This window comes from Meles meles, chromosome 20 (genome assembly GCF_922984935.1).
Source record: "Meles meles chromosome 20, mMelMel3.1 paternal haplotype, whole genome shotgun sequence".
Lineage (NCBI taxonomy): Eukaryota > Metazoa > Chordata > Mammalia > Carnivora > Mustelidae > Meles > Meles meles.
In genome coordinates, this window is record NC_060085.1 from 46389624 (window position 1) to 46414378 (window position 24755).

The 24755-nt window shown below is 37.7% G+C and overlaps 1 pseudogene; it reads right to left on the reverse strand.

Moving 5' to 3' along the window:
• Positions 1–10217: 10217 nt before the first annotated feature.
• Positions 10218–24755, reverse strand: part of LOC123932225 — a 31917-nt pseudogene continuing 17379 nt past the window's right edge.

Here is a 24755-nt window from a genome sequence, read left to right on the forward strand (position 1 = left end):
TCATGAACAGGATTGTATAACAGAAAGAAATGTAGCTCAGTTGCAATGGGCCCTAATGATTCAATGGGTATTAAAAAGATCTCTCCTGAAATGGACCAGAAAATTATATTTCATAGATAGGAGGTGGTTGCTAACTGGCCTAGGCCAAGGGCTACAGAGTCAGCAGCTCTATGTCTGAATTTAGTCTAAAACATTTATCAGCTGTAGAGCTAACTTTGGACAACTTCTTTAAACATCTCCAAGGTGAAGTTTCTTCATCTGTAGATGCTGTTGAAAAGCAGAGCATTGAAAGTGTTGCTGAAATGATTATGTGAGACAATGTATATCAAGTCTTAGTACACTGCCTAGTGCATAGTACGTGCTTAATAAACGCAAATAAGAATTCTTGCAGGTGGGGGGGGGAACACCCAAAACAAACAAAGAAAAAGGATTCTTGCAGAAATAAACGTGTGTGAAGGTTAAGTGACATATCCAAAGTTACACAGCTAAGGACTTGGGAAGATTAGCACTAGAAACCACATCTCTTAATTCCTAGACCATGATTATTTCCTATTTCTCTGTACAGATGGATGCTGGGCAGGAACTGGGTCTTTCTAGACCACTGGTTTCCCCAAACACAACTATCTAAAATAGACAGACAGACAAACAGAAAGATAAATTTGGGCTTGAGTTCAGAGTTACCAGATCAGAATGTTTTTTTGTTTTTTTTTTTCCTAAAGAGTTCCCTACTGATTCTCACAAAACCCTTCTGTGACTATTGATTGGGAGGAGTGACAGGGGCCTCCTGGGTGAGGAAGAACATTATGAGTGGGTACAGATGTAAGAACATATAATGGCAGTTAGAGAAACTGCAAGAACATGTGGCTTGGGGCTGAGAGCACCTGCCTCTAGTCTCTGGAAACTGTGACCAAATATTCAAGTGGAGCCACAAAAGACAGCCAACATCTTCTAGATATTATGATATTAAAAAAAAATTGTATGGTCCTAAGAACAAGAGAAAATGCACTATTCTACTTGGTGCCCAGTCTATTGGTTGGATGGAAATACCAATCAAAATAATGGCAGACAATTGCTAAAACCAATGAAGTGATCAGTTTGGGTAGGCTCTAGACTTAACCTGTCAAAAAGTGCTAGGTAGGGTATAACCTGAATTGAGACACATGGGCTACATGTCTGTTCTTTCTTTTGACTTATGGAGTCTTGATGGAGCAATTATCATAGTGTTTGGTGCTGCTCACCTAAGGTTGCCTACAGAACTCATTTAGTAGACTAAGCTGAAATCAATGATCATTTTGCTACCTTGAGTAATTTCCAAAAAGCATGGGATAAAATTATAGTTTCCTTAGAGGTCAAAGTTAATTAAACTCTTGGGAGATTTTGAATTAAGTACAGAAATATTTATAAGACCCAAAGTAGTAATATTTTTTAGTAAAAGATTCTGTGCATTTGGAATTTTATGGGATTTGGTATTTTATATAACATAAAATTTAAAAGAATTTGTCCTACTAAGTTAGCCTTATAATTCTACTATAATATGTGCAAGTGAGCAGTTGATACGGAGTTGGGATTTCAAGTTGAAATCTTACTATATTTTTATATGGCAGTGGAACACTTGAGCTAACTTGAAGTTCATCACAATTACACATTTAATTTGTTAAATGCATAAGGATAGTCTAAGTGTACAGGAAACAAATGATTGAAGAATCTCGTGGCTCTTTTGATATTGACCTGGGATAAGCCACATCACAGTAAACACCACTGGGCTCCTTGATTAGGAGTAGGAGGCATGGCGTTCAGCTTTTCGAGGCTGTGCTAGATCACAGCAAGGGGTCCCAGAAGTAGATGGGAGTGTAGCTGGGGCCTCTGTTGAGGATTCTCTGTAACGGAATCACAAAGACACTGAGTAGACATTGCAGAGTCATTACCCCAGCTTGTGTAAAATGAAACAAATGGCTAACCTTTATGAAAACTCACTATGAATCAGAGAGAAGGCTTTTTTTATCTGGCACTATTTCATTTAATCTTTAGTGTAACCCTGTTCAACAGGTATGAATGTTGTTTCCATTTTGCAGACAAAATAGAAAAATTAAGTCACATATGTCTGTATAGGGTTTTATAATTTGCAATTTGCAATCTCTATTAATGCTTTTTTGAATCTCATGAAAATCCTCAAAATAAGGTGAATTTTCTTCCCAGTCTACAAGCTGAAAACTAAGGCGCAACAAACGGTGCTGGGCAAACAGGACAGCTACAAGCAAAAGAATGAAACTGGACCATCTTCTTACACCATATGCAAAAATAAACTCATAATGGATCAAAGACCAAAATGTGAGCCCTGAAACCATAAAAATCCTAGGAGAGAACACAGGCAGTAATTTCTGTAATACTGGTCATAGCAACATTTTTCTAGTAATGTCTCCTGAGGTAAGAGAAATTGAAGGAAATAAACTATTGGGACTACATCAAAATAAAAAAAAACCCTTCTTTTCTTGAGAGAGAGAGAGAATGGGAGAAAGAGAGAGAGGACAGAGTGCATGGCTTGGTGGGGGGAAGGGCAGAGGGAGAGGGAGAGGGAGAATATTAAACAGGTTCCATGCCCAGCACAGAGCCTGATGCAGTGCTTAGCCTCAGGACACTGAGATCATGACCTGAGCTGAAATCAAGAGTCAAATATTTAACCAAATGAGCCACCCAGGTGCCCCCAAATAAAAATCTTCTGCCCAGCAAAGCAAAAAATTGGCAAAACTAAAAGGCAATCTACTGAATGGAAAACGTATTTGCAAATGACTAATCTTTTTATATTTTATTTATTTGACAGAGAGAAATCACAACTAGGCAGAGAGGCAGGCAGAGAGAGAGGAGGAAGCAGGCTCCCTGCGGAGCAGAGAGCCGGACGTGGGGCTCGATCCCAGGACCCTGGGATCATGACCTGAGCCAAAGGCAGAGGTTTTAACCCACTGAGCCACCCAGGTGCCCCGCAAATGACTTATCTTATAAAGGATTATAAAGAGGGGATACAACTCAACACTGTTAAGTACAAATAATCTAATTAAAAGTGGGCAGGGGACATGAATAGACATTTCTCCAAAGAAGGCATTCAGATGTCAACAGACACATAAAAAGATGCTCAACATCACTTATCAGGGAAATGCAAATCAAAACTACACTGAGATATCATCACAAACCTGTCTGAGCAGCTGAAATCAAAACTACAAGAAACAACAAGTATTGGCAAGGAGGCAGAGAAAAGAACACTCATACACCACTGGTGGGAATGCAAACTGGTGTAGCCACTATAGAAAACAGTATGGAGGTTCCTCAAAAAGTTAAAAATAAAACTACCCTATGAGCCAGCAATTTCACTACTAGATATTTGCCCTAAGAATACAAAATAATTCAAAGGGATACATGCACCCCAGTGTTTATAGAAGCATTATTTATAATAGCCAAACTATGGACACAGCTGAAGTGTCCATCAATAGATGGATAAAGAAAATATGGATAGGGGCACCTGGGTGGCTCAGTGGGTTAAAGCCTCTACCCTCAGCTCAGATCATGATCCCAGAGTCCTGGGATCAAGCCCTGTATATCGGGCTTTCTGCTCAGCGGGGAGCCTGCTTCCCCCTCTCTCTGTCTCTGCCTGCCTCTCTGCCTACTTGTGATCTCTGTGAAATAAATAAATCAAATCTTTTTAAAAATGGATAAAAAAGGAGACAAACCATAAGTGACTCTTAATCTCACAAAACAAACTGAGGGTTGCTGGGGGGAGGGGGGTTGGGAGAGGGGAAGGGGGGTTATGGACATTGGGGAGGGTATGTGCTATGGTGAGTGCTGTGAAGTGTGTAAACCTGGCGATTCACAGATCTGTACCCCGGGGATAAAAATACATTATATGTTTATTAAAAAAAATAAGAAATAAATAAAAATAAAAATGGATAAAAAATAAGGAGAAAATATCAATGAATACTACTCGGCCACAGAAAGAATGAAATCTTGTCATTTGCTAAGACATGGATGGAGCTAGAAGAAATAATGCTAAGAGAAATAAGTCAGTGAGAGATAGACAAATGCCATATAACTTCACTCACATGTGGAATTAAAAAAAAATATGCAAAGGAAAAAGAGAGAGACAGACAGACAAACCAAGAAACAGGCTCTGAACTACAGAGAACAAACTGATGGTTACCAGAGGGGAGGTGGGGCATGGGTGGGACTTGGGTGAAATAGGTGAGGGGGTTTAAAAACACTTACCATGATGAGCACTGAGCAATGTGTAGAATTGTTGAATTACTATATTGAACACCTGAAACTAATATAACACTGTATGTTAACTATACTGGAATTAAAATTTTTTTTAAAACCTTAAAAATTTCGAAAAAGAAAAAAAATGCAGAGTCATATGTCTCACCCAGAGCTAGAATCTATTTGAGATCTCCAAGTGCTTCCTATTCATGCTAGAACTTGAGAACTAGTGAGCTACACTGCCCAGCCTCTGTCAGAGAGTCACTGGGGAGAAGTGCAAGCCTTCTGCCCCAGGGCCCGGGAGAAAGTGTCAGCAATCCGAGAAGTACCTGGAGGTCTTTGCAAAGCATCTTAGCCAATAACCAGGTAGCATTTGTATACACCTTCAGAAGGCAGACTGGCAAAGTGCAATATTTGCCTCGAAATCAGAGGAACATATTTTAACTGATATTACATTTTTAGGAAAACATAACACACATAGTGGTAAAAACAAAATTCAACGTGCACAAAAATCTGAGACTCACCCACTTATTCCAAGGCTCCCACTGTCTTTCCCTAGAAAAGGCCAATGTTTTATATATCTCAGTTTTTCTGCTCAGAAAGCTATGCAACCATGTATACATATTGTTATTCTTCCCTGCTTTAACAAAATAAATGATATCATATACCCTTCTGTGACATCTTTTCCCTGAAAATTGTTGCCATTGACACATCTAGAAGTTCTTTGTTCTTTCTAATGGCTGTTCTTCTGAACTCATCTGTCTTATTTTAATTTACCTACCATGGAGGTTGCTCCTGAGGTTTTGCTATTACAAGCAATGTTGCAAAAGGTATGCCTGGCCTTTGATATGCATGTGAAAGTATCTGTGGGAGAACTATCTGCATACAGCCCCGGCCATCATGTCTGTCTCAGTCCCTTCATCTGATGATTTCCAGGGGCCATGATAATTCTGCGGACTCTAGCTCTCTTCCTAAGGCATCCTGTTTCAGCAACATTAGAAAATGAAAAACCTTGTTGATAAAGAAAACAACTCACTAAACACACGCCAGCTTCTGCAGTGTGTCAGGAAGTGCCACACAACACAGAGCAGGACAAAGAGAGGTGTTTATGAAGTTAGCAAAGGTAAAGTGATTAGCATAAAATATCCCCCGTCATGGATGATAAGCATTTACAGCCATTCTTTCTCCACGCTGCAACTGCTACTTCTGTTTATAAAACCCCAAGGGAGTGGGGAGTGTTAATTTTCTTCTCCCTTGGGTTGTTGCACTCCAGGTGTTTCCGAGAGTTCTGCACGTTCTCAAGTTCGCGAAGGGAGAACAAAGTATAACTGGGTGGTTTCTGTTTGCAGGGGCCTTTTAGAAAATGAACCTTTGTGCTTTTTTCCTAGACATGCGCTCACAGCATTCAGCAGGATATACATATTCACACCCATATATGCTGTCACACACACATCGCTATGAAGATTGTGTGAGAAAATTCCACTACAAGAGGGTTATGGACAAGTTTTTCTTTGCTTCTTGGAAGATGGAAGACTCCCTGACAAGGATTTTATTTTCATTGTGGTGGGCTGTCAGCGTGACCATTTATCATCGCCTGAATTAATAAGGAAAGAACAGAAGAAAGATGGCTTGCTGCCAAACGGCTTGGGGATGCTCAGGGCTGCACAGATCAATCAGCGGGACACCCGGGCTATTGTCTGCTCATCAATTCATTTTCATTGAGTTTCAGAACAGAAAACACTAGGCGTTTTTCCGAGGCATGATCCCAAACCGACCGCCTATACTTGTTTTCCATTCTAACCTTTTATTCCCATAGGACACTCATCAAGGTGGCATATTGTGTTTAGATTAAGCTCCTTCTCTGGAAATCAGCTAGTGGCAGAGTACGCTCCTTTCCACTGCCCAAACGCACAAAACTCCCAACAATCCTTTGAAACTAATAGGCAAAAGAGATTCACATCAAGCACATCTGAGATGCAATGGAAATCCCTTGTACACTTGTGACAGCGTAATAGACGATAAAATGCTTTCTAAAGTACTGGGAGACACACAGGCCACAGAGGACAACTGCGAAATAGATTTGTAGAGGGCTGGGATAGCGGACATTCTGTTGTTTTCTTTTGCCCAGGAAGCATTCCCCTTCTACCAAAAATGGTTTTCGGACTTTTTCTCGGTAAAGCATGCTCTCTGCAAGTTTCAGATCTTATGCTTCTGATCAGACTTCACACTATTTTTAGTGTTGGATGACTTGACTTAGGTATGGCTCTCATTCCCCAGATAACGGTGTTTGGTTTATGAATGGACTCATGATGCAACAGAGCCAGTGAGACATAGAATTTAAAGGATCTTGGGCTTTTCTTTCTTTCTTTCTTTCTTTCTTTCTTTCTGTATTTCTATTTCTTTCTTTCTTTTTCTTTTTCTCTCTTTTCTCTCTTTCTTTCACTCAAGATGCTAACTACATAAATGGGGAGTCTCCAAAAGCCACTATGGTTGAGAACTTCTGCCAAATGGTGGAAGAATGAAATGAGAGAGAGACTGAAACCAGTCCTGATGAGATTATTTGAGCAGCTGCATGAAACCCCTCCTGAAGCTAGTGTGCTTCTGGATTAAGTGAACAAACATTGCTAATTTTTAAAAAGTCAAGTTTGAATTGGGTGTATATTACAATAAAAGGAATCAACTAATACAAGCAAAATTTATTGACTGGGTTACTGAATTTAGACCTGTGAATTCTAAACTGAAATGGTCCCCAAAGTTTCTTTTTGGACAGAACCTAATGAATTTCTCACTTGGTAATCAGAAACCAGGTGGTGGGTAATAGGGAGGGCACGTATTGCATGGAGCACTGGGTGTGGTGCAAAGACAATGAGTATTGTTATGCTGAAAAGAAATAAAAAATTAATTAAAAAAATTAAAAAAAAAAGAAAACATGAAAATATCATATAATTGAATTCCCTCCATGAAATTAGTTCTACCCTCTGATATGAGAAGTGAGGAATAGGGCCTTTGACTTCTGATAATTGTTCGCAGGGCAGTATGGACCAAATCTTTTGATGATGATAACTATTAAATCTTCAGAAAAATAAAATAAGGGTACTGAGATTTTAATAATGGAGGCAAGATTTATTTGGCCAAAACCTAAGAGAAGGCGATACTTGAGGGATGCAGTGTAAAGAATTTGCTATTCTAATGGAGGAATCTAAGAGTCTGAGCAGTATTTCTAGAAGGTTATAGGGAGGGGCAAAAGCCTAGGTTTGCTAAGGGGGAAATCAAGACTAAAATCCCTGAAATTTCTGTTGAGGCCCTGAATGTCTGTATTGTAGGAGGAAGAGTAAATTGGGGAAAAAAAATGTTTTTCACATAGGCTGATCTCAGATAAGAGACATATGGATAATCTAGAAAAATAACAACTTCTAAAACTGAATTTAAGTAATCCTAGATTAATAGAGCCCCACCACATGTGGCAGAAACAAACAAAATCTTCTATGGAGGAAGATAACATCACCACAGACCACAGATTATTGCTATAATTCTTAGAAACAATGGCTGGCACACAAGCACAGATAACAAGACACACTAGGAAATTAAATGGCATGAAAGGGCTTAACCGGGGGGAAAGCAAAAAAGAAAAAAGAAAGTTATTCACAGAATCTTCAGATATTAAAGCTAGACTTTAAAATGATTATGCTTACATTTCAAGGAGCTGAAAGATAAAATATATTGACAAATAATGAGATAACTATATATAAGTGACAGAGAGGATCTCAAAAGGATCAAATAGAAATTCTAGAATGGAAAACCTGAACTACTGAAATTAAGAACTCAGTAGAAAGATTTAACAGATTAGACCCAGTTGAATGGGGAATTAGTTTTTTCTGAGGAAATAATTCAATTTTAGTGTAGTACAATTCACCAACACTTTCTTTTTAGTTAAAGTGCTTTTTGTACTTATTTAAAAATGGTGCCTTTCTGTGAGGTCGTGCAGAAAGTCATCTAAATTATCTCCTAAGGTCTTTATTGTTTTAACTTTCCTATTTATATTAGCAATCCACTGTAACAATTTTGTGTGTGTGTGTGTGTGTGTGTGTGTGTGTGTGTGTGTATGGGATAGAGGACAAGAGTTTTTTTCTCCCACATTGCATCCAGGTATCCTAGAACTACAACTGAAAACACCATCTTTACCCATTACTCTGCAGAGTAATTAGAAGGTAATTCAGACCACTACCTTCATGACTTCATAGAAGAGGACTACCATGGAGTGGTAGAGGATATTTTAAAAATATATAACTGAGGGGAGCCTGGGTGGCTTAGTCAATTAAGCACCTGACCTTCGATTGTGGGTCAGGTCATGATCTTAGGATCATGCGATTGAGTGCCACATTGGGCTCTGGGCTCAAAGGGGGAACCTTCTTGAGATTCTTTTTCTCCCTCTCCCTCTCCTTCTGCACCCCCCCTCCCCACACTCTCTCTCAAATAAATCTTTTAAAAATATACAACTTAAAAAGTAATAATATACAAAATAATGAGTCTCAGTCATACAACAATAGACCACCCAATTTAAAAACTGTGTAAGAGGGCGCCTGGGTGGCTCAGTGGGTTAAGCCTCTGGCTTTGGCTCAGGTCATGATCTTGGGGTCCTGGGATCGAGTCCCGCATCGGGCTCTCTGCTCAGCAGGGAGCCTGCTTCCTCCTCTCTCTCTCTGCCTTCCTCTCTATCTACTTGTGATCTCTCTCTGTCAAATAAATAAATAAAATCTTAAAAAAAAAAACAACTGTGTAAGATACTTGAAGAGGATATTGACAAAAGAGGATATCCAAATAACCGTGACTATATGAAATTCTACTCAGCCTCATTAATAATAAAAAAAACCACCATGAGCTACTATAGCACAATTTATCAGAATGGCTAAAATTAAAAAGAATTAAAAATTAAAAAGAATACCAATTGATGTGTAGCAAGACAAATGCTTACGTACTGCTGGTGCAAGTATAAAATTGGTACTACCATTCTGGAAACAAATTAGTGATACCTACCGAAGTTGAACATATGCATATCTATAGACCCAGCAATTCTATTTCTAAACATATACTTAACAGAAATTCATGAATGCAGCAAGTGACAGAGACAAAGATTTTCATGGCAGCATATTTTTGTAAGTCTCTAACTGTAAACAGTCCATTAACATCAGAACTTATTAGAATTAGAATTGTCCGGGGTGCCTGGGTGGCTCAGTGGGTTGAGCCTCTGCCTTTGGCTCAGGTCATGATCTCAGGGTCCTGGGATCGAGCCCCACATCTGGCTCTCTGCTCAGTGGGGAGTCTGCTTCCCCCCGCCCCCTCTGCCTGCCTCTCTGCCTACTTGTGATCTCTCTCTCTGTCAAATAAATAAATAAAATCTTAAAAAAAAAAGAATTTGCCTACTTGTGATCTCTCTCTCTGTCAAATAAATAAATAAAATCTTAAAAAAAAAAGAATTAGAACTGTCCATTAACAACGTACAGTGATATAGGTCTACAATGAATATATAGCAAAAAAAAAAAAAAAAATATATATATATATATATATATATATATATATATATATAGTTACAGGACCAAAAGCTAGATGAATCTCATAGATATAGATATGTTCAAAAGATGCCAGACAAAAAATATTATATACTATATGATTCCATTTATATAAAGTTCAAAAAGAGCTAGACCTAATCTACACTGTTTAGCCATTGCAATCTTACATGGTAAAACTATTAAGATAATTACAATAAATGTCAGGAAACTGATTACTTTGGGGAGAGTAAGAAGGGAAAAGTAAAGGGCTTCTGGAATAATGGCAATGTTCTACTTCTTTCTTTTTTTAGGTTTCAAATGTATTTTTTTCTTCAATCATGCCATGTTTTAATGGGTACACAGTGCTTTTACTTGGCATCAAGTATGAGTAGGTTTTGAAACAATTCAGTTTTATACCAGCTGGGATGGTTACTGATTTCTCCATTCTTTTAGATGATTCTGCCAACAGGGATAGGTTCCGTTCTGTTTCAGTTTGTGTTGCTGTATATGCCCACACAGCAACACAGAAATGGCTCGACTAGCTTACACAGTATTACCATATTTGTCAGAGAAATCAGGTATCTGTTTCTGGTGGTTCTGCCTTGCCATTGTTTGCTGAATGCTTTGAACTCAGAGACAACTTAGAGCATTTTTGGCCACGGGAACACTGTGAAGCTGAGGACAGAAGAGTGGCAACTGCAGCTATTTGTTTGCTCCGAGTTTGTGCCAGGTCCCCTTGCAAAGAAGCAATGATTCATTTCTCGATATAGGTCGCAGATACATGAGTTTTTCCTTTATAATAATTTATTAATATTATTTTTACATATTTTCAATATATATGTTATATATCATAGTTAAATACCTTTAAAAATGTTAGCAAATGTCAACTGATCGAAGCAACCTCATGCTACAGGTGCATACCCTGTAGCATCCCAGGGAAAAGTCTCTGGAGTCAGAAGCCTGGGTTTAAATTCCAGGTCTTTGCTAAGAGATGTGTGGACATAGGTGAATAATTTAACTTTTTTTTAAGCCCCCAACATGGGGTTCAAACCCATGACCCTAAGACTAAGGTTGAGCTGAGATCAACAGTCAGAGGCTTAACCAACTGAGCCACCCAGACACCCCGAATTTAACATTTTTAACTCTTTATTTCTTAACATGTTGACAGGATGAAATTAAATAAATCACGCAAAACACTTAGCAACTGTCTGGTATATCAGTTAAGTTCAGTTTTTAGTTATTCATCTAGAAAAATATTCCCTGTGTGAGACAAATTCATACCTTGGCAGGAATGGTTTTATTTCACACCCTTCTCCAACCAGCCCTTGCCTCTTTAATACTGCTAACACGGCTGGTGACAGAAATGGAGATAATCACAGTTATATCACGTGAAACTGTGGGTGCTTTACTGTTTTGCAGTCACTGCCCAAAAGATGGGTCCCTAAATCACTTGGCTCTGACAGCCAATAGGGCTTGCATCCATGAGTCCCACAGTATTATGAGAAACAAAGGAAAAGACATTAATAGGCACAGGAGCACTCCTCTGTGGCTATACACACAGGCCCATCACAGAGAGGCAGACAAAAAGTGCATCTCTGAGTATCTTCCTTAATTGCATACTTTTCCAGCTGCTGCCTGAGGATCCAGCTTCCAACCAGCACACATTTAAATTCTGAATGTGATCATCCCCTTTGAGACAAAGCAGATTTCAGCATACCCTCAAATACTAGCAGTCACTAAAAACAGGGAGAGTGGCTTGGACAATTACAAAGGTTTGAGAGACAACAAGAACTCGGGCTGGGCTGATAGATAAGGTTCATATCCTACATGAGAACACTGTCAAGACTGGGAGAAGTGACTGTTCTATCTAATGCATAGAAATCAACCCAGAGAAGTCAAGGAAAAAGAAGGAACAGAAAAATTTATACCTCAAAAAGAAACAAGAAAAAACTCCAGAAATAAACCTTAATGAAATGGGAATAAGTGATTTGCTTGATAAAGAGTTCAAAATAATGGTCATAAAGATGCTTACTGAGATCAGAAGAACAACACATGAACAAAGTGAGAATTTCAACAGAGAGGTAGAAAATATAATAAAGTACTAAACAAAAATCATAGACAAGAATAACACAATAACTGAGCTAAAAAAAATTCAGTAGAGGGGTTCAACATAAGACTACATCAAGTGGAAGAAAGGCTCTGTGAACTAAAAAACATGGCAGTAGAATTCATCCAGTAAGATAAGCAAAAAGAAAAACAATGGGCAACAGAGAAGAGAACTTAAGGGACCAGGGGACTTCATAAAGCTGACCAACATTTGCATTATAGGGGTCTCAGAAAGAGAATAGAGAGTGAAAGGGGAAGAAAACATACTTAAAGAAATGATGGCTTAACACTCTCTTAACTTTGAGAAAGACATTCAGATCCATGAATCCTTGAGGGTTCCAATAAGGTGACTCCAAAGAAACCCACACTGAAGCATAGTGTAATTAAACTGTCAAAAGTTATGGCAAAAGAGAAATCTTAAAAGCAGTAAGAAGAAAAGAACTTTTTATACACAGGGAATCCTTGTAAGACTTAGTCACCTTTTCAGCAGAAACATTGCAGGTCAGAGGCACAAGTACTTGGGAGTAGCATCAAGGGCTGGAAGAAAAATACTGACAACCAAGGATCTTCTACTAAGTAAAGTTGTCCCTTAGAATTGAAGGAGAGAAAAAGAGTTCTCTAGACAAATAAAAATGAAAGGGGTTCATTATCAAGGGACTGGCATTACAAGAAATACTAAAGGGAATTTTTCAAATTGAAACAAAAGGGTTTTAATAGGTAAGAGGAAAACAAATAGTAGTATAAAGATCACTGGTAAAGAGATAATTAAAGTCACAATATTTTAATGTCATAATGATGGTGGATAAATCACTTATAAGCTGTATGAAGGTGAAAAGACAAAAAGTATTAAAAAGTTCTATAACTATAGAGGTACCTGGTGCCTCAAATAGTTAAGCCATTGTCTTCACCTCAAGTCATGATCCCAGCATCCTGGGATAGAGCTAAGCATAGAGTTCCCTGCTTGGTGGGGGTCTGCTTCTCCCTCTCCTCTGCCTCTCTCCCTGCTCATTCTCTCTCACTCTCTCTTTCTAAAATAAATAAATAAATAAAATCTAAAAAAAAAAAAAAAAAAAAGATCTAGGGCTCCTGGGTGGCTCAGCGGGTTAAGCCTCTGCATTCGGCTCAGGTCATGATCCCAGGGTCCTGGGATCAAGCTCTGCATCAGGCTGTCTGCTCAGAAGGGAGACTGCTTCTTCCTCTCTCTCTGCCTGCCTCTCTGCCTACTTGTGATCTCTCTCTCCCTGTCAAATAAATAAATAAAATCTTTAAAAAAAGATTAAAAAATATCTATAACTACATTAAGTTGTTAGTGGAAGCACAAGGTAAAAGACATAAATTAAGACCTCAAAACATAAAATGTATGGGGGGTGGTAAAAATGTAGAACTTTAGTATGAATTCAAAGTTAAGTTGTTATCAGCTTAAAATAAACTATTGTAAATATAAAATATTTTATGCAAGCCTCATGGTAATGATAAAGCAAAAACCTATAGTAGATGCCCAAAAGATAAAGAGAAAGCAATCGAAGTAGTATATACCATTACAGAAAATCATCAAATCAAAAAAGCAAGAGATAAAGAGGAGAAGGGAAATATGTGACAGTCAGAAGCAATGAAAAAAATGACAATGGTAATTTCACACCTATCAATCATTATTTACTGATAATATTTTAAATGTAAATGGATGAAATTCACTAATCAAAAGGCATGGAATGGATAGAAACAGGCGACCGAAAAACTCATTGCATCCCAAAGCACCAGAGTACACATTCTTCTCAAGTGCACATATAACATTCTCCAGGACAGATCATATGTTAGGCCACAAAACAAGCCTTAATAAATTTAAGAAGACTGAAATCATGTGAGGCATCTTTTCTTACTACAGTGGCATACAACTCAAAATCAATTGTGAGAATAAACCTGAAATATTCACAAATAAATGGAGATGGAACAATCTATCAGTGAAAAACTCACCGGTCACAAGAGAAATCAAAAGAGAAATAAAAAGATCTTAGGATAAATGAAAATGGAAATACAACATACCAAATTTATGGGATGCAGAAAAAAATAGTTCCAACAGGAAATTTACAGCAAAAATGCTTACATTAAGAAAAAAGGCTGTTTCCATAATTTGGCAGCTGTAGATATTGGTGCTTTAACATTGGGATGCATGTATCCCTTTGAATTAGTATGTTTTATATTCTTTGGATAAATACCTAGCAGTGAAATTCCAAGATCATAGGTTAGTTCTATTAACTACCGAACTTTTTGAGAAATCTCCATACTGCTTGGCCCAATTGTCCATTGACTGACAAATGGATAAAAGATAAGTGGCCTATATATACACAAGAGAAGATCACTCAGTCGTAAAAAAGAATGAAATCTTGTATTTCTCATATGTGGAATTTAAAAAACAAAACATGAGCAAAAGGGAAAAAATGAGAGCAAGAGAGGCAAACCAAGAAACAGACTCTTAATTATACTGAATAAACTGATGGTTACCAGTGGGGTGGAGGGATGGGTGAAACAGGTGATGGAGACCAAGGAGCGCACTTGCAATGAGCACCAGGTGTTGTATGGAAGGGCTGAGTCACTGTATACTTGTGAAACTAATATTACACTGGTATGTTAACTAAATGGGATTTAAATAAAAATTTAAAAAAAAATTAAAAAGGAAGATCTCCAATAAACAACCTAACTTATTTATACTTCCAGGAACTAAAAAAGAGGTAACTAAACAAAGTGAGTAGATAGAAGGAAACAACAAAAATCAGAGCAGAAACAAATGAACTAGAAATTTAAAAAACAATAGAAAAGATCAGTAAAAGCTAAATTCTTGGGAAGATAGTGCCTGGCTAGCTCAGTCGGTAGAGCATGAGACTCTTAAATTCTTGGGAAGATAAAGAAAATAGACAAACTGTTACACAAATGTTCTGAGAAAAGAAAGAAAAGTCAAACAAAATTAAAAATTAAAGAGGAGACATTACAACTGACACCACATAAATGCAGAGGATTCTCTGGGACCAGTATAAATATACAAACTATGAAGATGAAACCATGAATAGAAAATAGGAACAGATTAATTACCTGTAAGGAGATTGAATCAGTAATCAGAAACCTTCCAACAAACAAAAGTTCAGGACCACATAACCTTACTGGTGTATTCTACCAAACATTTAAAGAAGAATTTATAACAATCCTTCTCAAGTTTTTCAAAAAAAATAGAAGAGGGAATACTTCCAAACTCATTGTACTAACCAAGAATTAACCTGATACTGTTTATCAATTCCTATACCTATCTATCTCAAAGAAAATAAAACCAGGATATCAAAGAGATGTTTGCACTCCCATCGTCATTGCTGTATTATTCACAATAGCAAAGATATGGAAACAATCAAAGTGTCTGTCAACAAACCAACAGATAAAGATGTGATGTGCACAGCAGCCTTCCACAATAAGATTTGTTCAGCCATAGAAAGAAGGAAATCCTGCTGTTTGTGGCAACATGGATGAAGTTTCATCTTGAAGGTAGTACACTAAGTAAAATCAATCATATAGAGAAAGACAGATCCTGCATGGTATCACCTAAAAATGGAATCTGAAAAAAAAGTCAAACTCAGAAGAAGTAGCAAAGTGGTTGTCAGGCTGGTGGGGAATGGGGAGAGGTTGGAAAAGTGGTACAAATATGCAACTGTAAGACAAAGTCTGGGATCTAATGTATAAGATAGTGACTGTAACTGATTACACTGCATTGTATAATTGAAATCTGCTAAGACAGAACTTACATGTTCTTACACGCATAAAAAGATAAATATGTGAGGTGATGGTGGTGTTAATTAGATTGGAGAATCCTTTTCAATGTATATATACATGTATCAAATGTGTACTTTAAATGTCTTACAATTCTATTAATCACTTGATATCTCAATAAAGGTGAAAATTTTTTATTTCAGATGATATGATGATACCATTCTTCATGAGCTAATAATTGTTACATGTCTTATTATTTAATTGTTGTTCTGGGTATGATATATTGACCAAGGTGCCTTTGATAACTTTTAAAAGCAAAGAAGTTCTATAACTCTAATGGAGTGTATTAGCTAGATTTAAAAGCAGCTTAGAAACTTATCCCTGACCCAAGAAAAAAAACACTTATCTTTTTAATCTAGAATAAGCAAATTCCTTATATGGGAGTATACTGTGTGTACAGCATGCAGGGCTGCAGCCTTATTTCATGGCAAACAATTTAGGCTCTTGTTTTTTGTTTCTTTTTTTTTTTAATTAAAGCAATCAGAGATAAATGGTAGACTGGATTAAAGTTCATTACTTTTTAAAATAAAACACATGCTGTCAAAGACATTTCAGATTTATGCTAGCTCACTGTAAGCTAAGTCTCCAGAACCGTGAGGGGCAATCAATCCTTTGCACTTTTTTTGTTCTTACAGATTATTTGGTGAATAAGTTTGAGGTGCAGTGGATAAATGATCAAAAGAAACAATCCCAAATGGTAGAGACTGAATCAGAAAAACAGGAAGGTTCTCCTTCATGAACTCAATATTGCTGTTCTCCTGTTGTGTTGATCATTTGCTTCCTTATGTTGCAATACAGGGAACCGTGTTGCCCTGATGGAGGATGGCTCCCAGTCAGCTGTTCTGGCCATTTGGAACAATACTCAAGGTACAAAGCAACAGCTTCTCAGTAATGAGAAGGCAAGATGGGTAATGCTCCCCTGGGTTCAACTTAACTTCTGGGTAACAGTTTATCTGTTAGGATTGCATGTATCCTTTTACAGAGCACAATCATGAGGAGCTAATAGTTTTTTTAAGAATGCAAATCTTGCCTTTTAGCTTGATCAGGAGCTCCTTGAAGACTCACAAGTTTTGTATTTGCCATATGGCCTAGAACAGTGCTGGGAATAAAGAATTTTTTCACCCCTCTAACCAGATAGCTAGACCCATTTTATTTTCCACAAGTATTCAAGGTGGCTCCAGGCAATATAGACGATCCATAAATACAATTAATTTAAACCTGTCTCTGCTTTTAGATAACAAGATATAACCTGTGTCTTTTTCTGTACAAATTTTGACTAAGTCCTCAAAATTTAGGCCAATGGTTAAGCATACATTTTAAAGAGATGCTCGATAATTCTCTGTGAAAATTTAACAAAAGATAAAAAAAAAAAAAGAAAACAACAATCTACTTACTACCTCCCCCATCTAAGCTGGAAAAAAAAAAGGACTAGAGACTGGTGGAAGGGGTTTTTTGAAATAAATTCATGTGAGGAGAGAAAGGATGGAGGGAGTTACTTGCTACCTTTTCCCTTTCTTAGTATTTGAAGCATCTGTGAGACGGGCACCTTATTCATTGACTAGACCTGCCCGTTATAGCTTGTAGAAGGAAGAGGTGTCGGCAGTTTATTTTTCCACAGTTTGAAGAGGCAGACAAAATTGAACTCTTGAGAACCAAGTGAACTCAGCCATGCTGCGAAAATGTTAGTCAATATCTGCCTGCGTAAGTGTGGGGACCTCAGAGGTTAGAAACTGTGGATGTACCATTGGAGAGGTGTTCTAAAGGTCAGCTGGGAGATCTATCAATTGGGTCAGAAGTGCCTTTTGGGATCTCCAAAGAACACACTCAGGAATCCTACAAAAGAGCCAGAATTTGGGTGACTGCTAAGACAGAATTCGACAAGTGTGGGAGAACTATAGACACAATAAGCTGAGTAGATAAGCCTTTACTTCTTGTCCTTTCATCCTTCTGTCACTCTTTGTCTTCTCCTTTTCCCTTTTCAAATACCCTATTACACCAATCTTTGAGGATCAGAGTCTAAGAAACGAGAGTTGAGCAAGGAAGGAACAGGAAAGAATGGACAGACCCCTTTTTCTTCCAACTTTGCTCTGGGTACTGGCCGGGGGTGGGGGGAGGAGAAGCTTTAATTGTCTGAGAGACTGAAGTCTTGATTTAGACTGGGTCAGGGTTTTTAATTTCTCTGTGTGAGAAAACCATGGGGGTCAAAGAGTGGAGAAGAAAGATTCAATTCTTTTTTTTTTTTTTTAAAAATTTTATTTATTTATTTGACAGAGAGAGAGAGATCACAAGCAGGCAGAGAGGTAGGCAGAGAAGAGGGGGCGGGGGAGAAGGCTCCCTGCTGAGCAGAGAACCCAATGTGGGGCTCCATCCCAGGTCCCTGAGATCACGAACTGAGCCGCAGGCAGAGGCTTTAACCCACTGAGCCACTTAGGTGCCCCGAAAGATTCAATTCTTGAAGACAATAATTGAGAAGTCCAGGATGTTTCCTGATTAAATTGAACTGATTCAACAAAGGAGTTATAGTTAATGGGTCTAAAATATTAAAGTCCTTCGATGATTTGTCAATTAAATGTCCAGAGAAATATATTTAACTCCTCTCAAACCCTAAAATCAGAATAGCAGACCTTCTTACACCTGGGGAGCAGAGATTCATAGACTTTATAGAAGACAAAAAACAGCTTTCAGTTTGACAAGAGCATTTTAAGCACAAGAAAAGATTTTTTTTCTCCTCTGTTATTAGAAAATACATAGAGTAAAACTCATACTGATTTTAGAGAAAGTTGTCATTATTTGTGATCACCCAAATGCCTACCAACAGGAAATAGGTCCATAAATTGGGATATAGACACACTGTGGAATCAGAAGGAACCAAGGATTATCCTACAAGGTGCAACAATATGGATTAATATCAGAAGTGCAAATCAGACACAAGAGTGTATACCGTGTGAGTCAGTTTATGTAAAGGTAAAAAATTGGCACCATTAAGTTAAGTGAGCTGGTGGAAATCAGAGACCATGGTTACCCTCACTGAGGAGCTATAGTTGCACAAAAGATCTTCTGGAATTGTGGTAATATTCTGTTTCCTCATCTGGATTTGTAGGTGTGTTTAGTTTGTGAAATATAAGTTAATGCTTACCATTTGTGTACTTTCAAATACATATGTCATAGTTCAATAAAACATTCAAAATTTTTTTCTACCCCTCCTGCCCTTGTCAAGTAAATCAACTGTTAGAAGTACATACACAGGTTAACCTTATGCCTGGGGGTAGTGACTAGAAGGCAGTCTGAGGAGGCTCTGGAGGTTCTTTGGATATGTTCACTTTGTAAATATTCACTAGCTGCATACCTATGTAACGTGTACTTTTACTTGTGTGTGTGTGTGTATTATTTGATAAAATTTATATTAAAATAATGGAGCACTTGAATCTGAAATTTCAAACTTTATGTCCTGAATAAGACTTCAAAAATCTTTTTTCCTACTTTATTAATTTCCTACTTTATTATTTAATAAAATTTACAAGTTAGCTCTTTGCCAAGATAAAACTTACCAGCAATAATTGAGTATTTATTGATCAGAGGTCCAACTTGAGATCTATGAAATACTTCTTTGGAACTCCAGTTGTGTTTTCCCATTGGCCCGTTGTGATATTAAAATGACCATTCTGTTTGGGTTGGTGACAACTATATCCCACCTTGCGTATATTTAAAACATGGTAGTCCCTACATGTGATCTATCCACGTGGCTCACAGTCTTCCTGCAAGTCTTGCAAATATATCACATTGGAGTCTCAGGTGCAGCATCTCTATCATGACTCTCAACAATGTAGGTGAGGAGTTGTGAGACAGCTGATATCACAGGACTTAAAAACCAGGGAAGCACCTGGAACAACAGATGGTCCATCAATATGACAATTGGAGGCAGTTTTAATTTTCTGGGGTTATAGATCCTCAGGCCTTACTCTGTTAACTACATAGAGACAAGAAGGGCAGTGAGAGTCATTTTACCAGATAACTAATACGATCTGGTAAATAGAATCATTTTACTAACTACATATAAGATTATATAAGATTTACACTGGCCCAAAATAAAAAGATTTAAGGTGGCAACAAATGTATCTGTTGTGATTGGGTAGTTATCATTTTAATTATGCTATCTTTAATGAGGAAGGTAGAGAAACTATACTATTCAGAATATAGATGAGCTTTAGCGAACATGGATAGGGAAGATAAATACTGCATGTATCTTATTAGCTTTTCCATCAGCAAAGCTAAATCTATTCAGTATGTGCCATTTGAAATCAGAAACCACTGCATACCCATGAAAAATGCAGGGTTGTAGGCGCTATTTCATTCACAATAACACTGAAATAATCTCAGAAGGACAAAATGGTACACTGTAAAATAGACATGATGCTGTTAATTACCGAGCAGTAAATAATAAGAGGAAATCATGGAAGGAATAAGAGTAGGAAAATTCTTTCAGTTTCTGCCTTAAGCAATACATGCTTGGCAGCTGGATAAAATGTTTAATGTCAACCACATACAGCATGCCTACTGGAATAATCTCAGTAAGGAAGAGGCAAAAAAAAAAAGTCAAGAGTATTACCCTCACCATTGTGATCTTGAATTTTTCTTTTTAGATAAAATTGTTATAGTACGTTGTATCCCATTAGTTTGCTTTTGTTTTTTGTTCTTACAGAGAGAGAGAGAGACAGCGAGAGAGGGAACACAAGCAGGGGGAGTAAGAGAAGGAGAAGCAGGCTTCCTGCTGCGGAGGAGCCCAATGCAGGCCTGGAGATCATGACCTGCGTGGAAGGCAGACGCCAAATGACTGAGCCACTCAGTCTCCCCTGCTTTTAAGTTTTGATGATAAGAAATTCAACTGGCCCCTAAAGTGTATTATTAGAGGAAGTGTTTCATTGTGATGAAGAAAAAATGATAGGAGAAAACCCCTTTTCTCAAGTGTTCAGAGCTATGCAGTTCAGAGGCAGGCAACAGTTCAAGCAGTTACTATGTCTATTATCAGGGAAGTCAGTGAGACATGAAACAAGGACGAACCCCATTTGCCTGGGCAAAGAGCCCAGGGAGGAATAATTGCTAGTTGGGGGCGCAGCTGCAAAGAGAGGTTGATCAAATCCAAAGATCAAATGCTTATTTCATTCTGATGAAAATCATTAAATCATGAATCAGCTTACCCCAGGCTCCTCTACTCTCAGGGAATGACTATGTATACATCTGCATGTAACTGTCCCTTAATACATTAAAATGGTGGCAGTGGCTTTCGTTATGAAATCCCTAGATATAGACAATTTATCAAAGTGCAAGTTGTCATCATTCACATTTTATTTATCTACCAGAATGAGATTCCATGTTCCAACTTAGCATGAGAAATTTCAAAACAAAACCAAAACGTGGGAGAACAAAATGAAATTTGCTTCCAACTTTTAAAAATATAGTGTTTCTCATTGGGCTGCTCTTTATTCATATAGTACTGACTATAGAAAAACATTCCAAAAGGTTATTACAAATTATATGGTATAAATAGATTAGTAAAGTGATAAAGAAATATTTAAGAATTAAAGAATATTTCTTCACCATCAAAGAATTCATAAAATGCCTACGAAGAGGTATCTGATGACTTAAGCGCCAGAAATGAGTAGCTTAAAAATAATTCTGTATTATTTTTTATCTAAAAAGTTGACAATAGTTGTAAAGATCGGAGTTTCTTACGTCCAAAGACAGGACAAAAGGTTTCGGTTTTACACACACAGTAAACTGATTCCACTTTGTTTTCTGCTATCAGCTTTAGTTACTACCAATCTTCAGATGATTTGCGAATCTTTTTTTTTTTTTTAACATTATTTATTTATTTATTTGACAGAGAGTGACCACAAGTAGGCAGAGAGAGAGAGGAGGAAGCAGGCTCCCTGCCAAGCAGAGAGCTGGACACGGGACTCGATCCCAGGACCCCAAGAATATGACCCGAGCCGAAGGCAGAGGCCCAACCCAATGAGCCACCCAGGTGCCCCGGATTTGCAAATCTTTATCTATAGTCTCCATGTTCTTCTAACAACTAGATTCTACTCTACATTTCCTTTTGAGTGTCTCAAAGATGGCTCCAACTCAGTTTGTTCAAGACTGAACTCAAGGTCAGCCACACCTTCCATGTTTGTCTTTCTTCTTCCTGCCACAAGAACTTTGCTCACTCTGGCCTCTGCTGTTCCTCTTTCACTTACTTCATTCCTCTTTCAGCCCTCAGATCAAATGTTATTTCCTCAGAGGCTTTCATACCTGTGACAAGGTTAGATTTCTCTCTGTATATATAGTCATATTCTCTGTAACTTCCTCTTAGCACTTATCACAGTATAATTTTACATTGTACTGTATTTATGTTGCCTCTCATATTAAGTTAGCATTGTCTCTTGTACATACATACAAAATAAATGTTTATTGAATGCAGGACAGAATGAGTGAATACCTACATAGCTGAATTGTGCTATCTTTTATTCTGTGGAAAATGCCAAGCTGGTCTCTACATTTGGTCCCTGCAGTCACTATGAAAATGTGCCTCTTAACTATGAGTAATAGTACAATTGACGGAAGGTCCTGAATGCCGGATTCTGAAATCCCTCACTGTGTGTGCATCCAGGCCATGGCTCTACCATGTAGTTCTCTGGCCACAACAGAACATGACCAGGAGACTCAGGAAAGCCCATTCCTGGGAGATGCAGAGCTCCTCTTGTAAGAATGGAGGGCTCCACACTGACCTTGCCAAACTATCATACAACCTTTCCTCCCTCTGTCCTTCACAAGGGTCTGACCTGAATCATCATCTGTCTTTCCTAGTCTCCCTTCCCATTTTCCCTCACAGAAATTCATCCTGGGAAATATCTTTCATGTCTAACTGCGTCACAGTGCATGTTTCTCAAAGAACTGAAATTAACACAGTCTGACAAAGACCGTGTGCTTGGTGGGAATGCAAATGTGCTAATACAGTAGGGGAGATGCAGTGTTGAAGGCACTGTGCCTTTGTTCTAGTCCATATTTTGAAGAATGTCATTTGTGGTATTTATTCAATATTTCACACATAGCTACTGCGTGATACTGAATTATATGGTAACAGCTTTGTACCTCAGGCAGAACAGACACAGTAGTGTGCAATTAAATGAGATATTTAAGATGAAAAACAGTATGACACCCAGCACATAGTAAAAGCACAATAAATATAAGCTATATTGCCATTTGCAGGGTTATTCCCATCATTATTGCCACTTTCCTCTTCAGAGCTCTGCTCTCCTTCAAAGCATGGAGTGAGGTGTGTAAAAGGGTTTTACCCATTTAATTGTCTGGCCTCCCTAAATACTCTATAACTATTTCTGATGATGGACACAACTTTACTCAATACCAATCACAAAAGAATGCCTTGTTTCATTCTATTGTTGATTAAATACAAGTCCAGTCAAGCAGACCGCCCCCACCCCACCCAACTTGCCGCCAACTTAAGCTGATCAAAATTTACGGCTATATTAAGCAGACGGTAACAGTTTGGACACAGGAGATGAAACCCTGTTAGGATTCACCTTGGAACAGAGCAGTTTTCCTGTGATTTGACCCTGACTTCTGAGAAGTCGCATATTGATTTTGGAACACTTGGTCACTGTGGAATATTTCCAAATATATCTCTCCGGCTGTGCTAGAACATTGTTCAAGAGCCATAGTTACTAAAACTTGCTTCTAATTTTTGTAATCTATTTTAGTAATGTCAGAAGAAATATCGGAGCCCAAATAAAAATGTCAAAATGGCCATTATTTCAAGTGAAAGAATCTCACTGAAAATATTTCAGTCTTTTAATGTTTTCTGATCGTCCTGATTCTGTGTCAACAGACCTCTCCCTTTCCAAGGCTCAGTGACGTTGGCACAGAGCTTGGAGCTTCTGATCAGAAAGGGAAGATCTGCTTTTTACTATGTGCCTGTAGAATATGAGGCATTAATTGAATTTGATCTTTTTTAAGTCCCAGGGAAATGAAAACATTTATAATAATTTATTTTTCTAATTGAGAAGATGGTGAATAGGAACATCCAGAAGGATTAAGATGACTGGATTTGAAAAGTATAGAGACAAAGATTTGCTTGAGAGATTTTTCTCTCTTTGTTAGAAATATTATGTATATGCTGTTAATGAAAATCTTCAAAATGTTAAAATTATTATCTGTGGACGGTAGAAAAATGGGAGTTAATTTTTCTTTCTTCCAACTTGTAATATTTTAACATATAAGTCTGGGAGGTACCGTTTTAAAGATGAAGTGAAAGGAATTGGCTAGGGCTAAAAATTAGAGATTAATAGGATTCAGGCTGTCACATTAGCTTTCTATTCTTTTGAGGGTGCTGGAAAGAAAAGTCTGATGTCAAGTATGGCCTCTCTGAAGAAGTTGTCTGATGCTCTGCTAAATTCAATCTCCATACTTGCCCTGTGGCCAATGATACGTGTTTTTATCCTGTAACTGCTTTAGAGCTGTGAATTGTTTTTACATTGAAATATTACATTAAATTCTGAAGAAGAATGGCCAATTAACACGATGGACTTTAACTCGGGATATGTTGTGCAGGTGGAGAAAATATTTCACTTCCAATTTTTTTTTTAAATCACATTCATGTTGGTATTATGTAGACATAAAATCTGTGCTACTAACCCACAAGGTTCTGTGCATATTATAATATTCATTAGTTAGGATCACGAATTAGTAAAGGTTTAATTACTGGTCTCTTAGAATAAAATATTACCAAACAACCACTTGGAAAATGCAAGGAATTCTTACATAACTCTTGACTCAGTGGAGAAATAGAAATAATATCAAAGACTATGTAGAAAGTAATGGCAATAAAGAAGACAAAGACGATAAATATAAATAATGTTATGCTTGGAAGAAAAATTATAGACAAACACATTATTAAACAAAACGATAGAAATAAAAGAATGGAGTTCTTAGCATTAAAAACCCAGGAAAAGGGTTTTGAAGGGTCAGGGGTGGGAGGTTGGGGGAACAGGTGGTGGG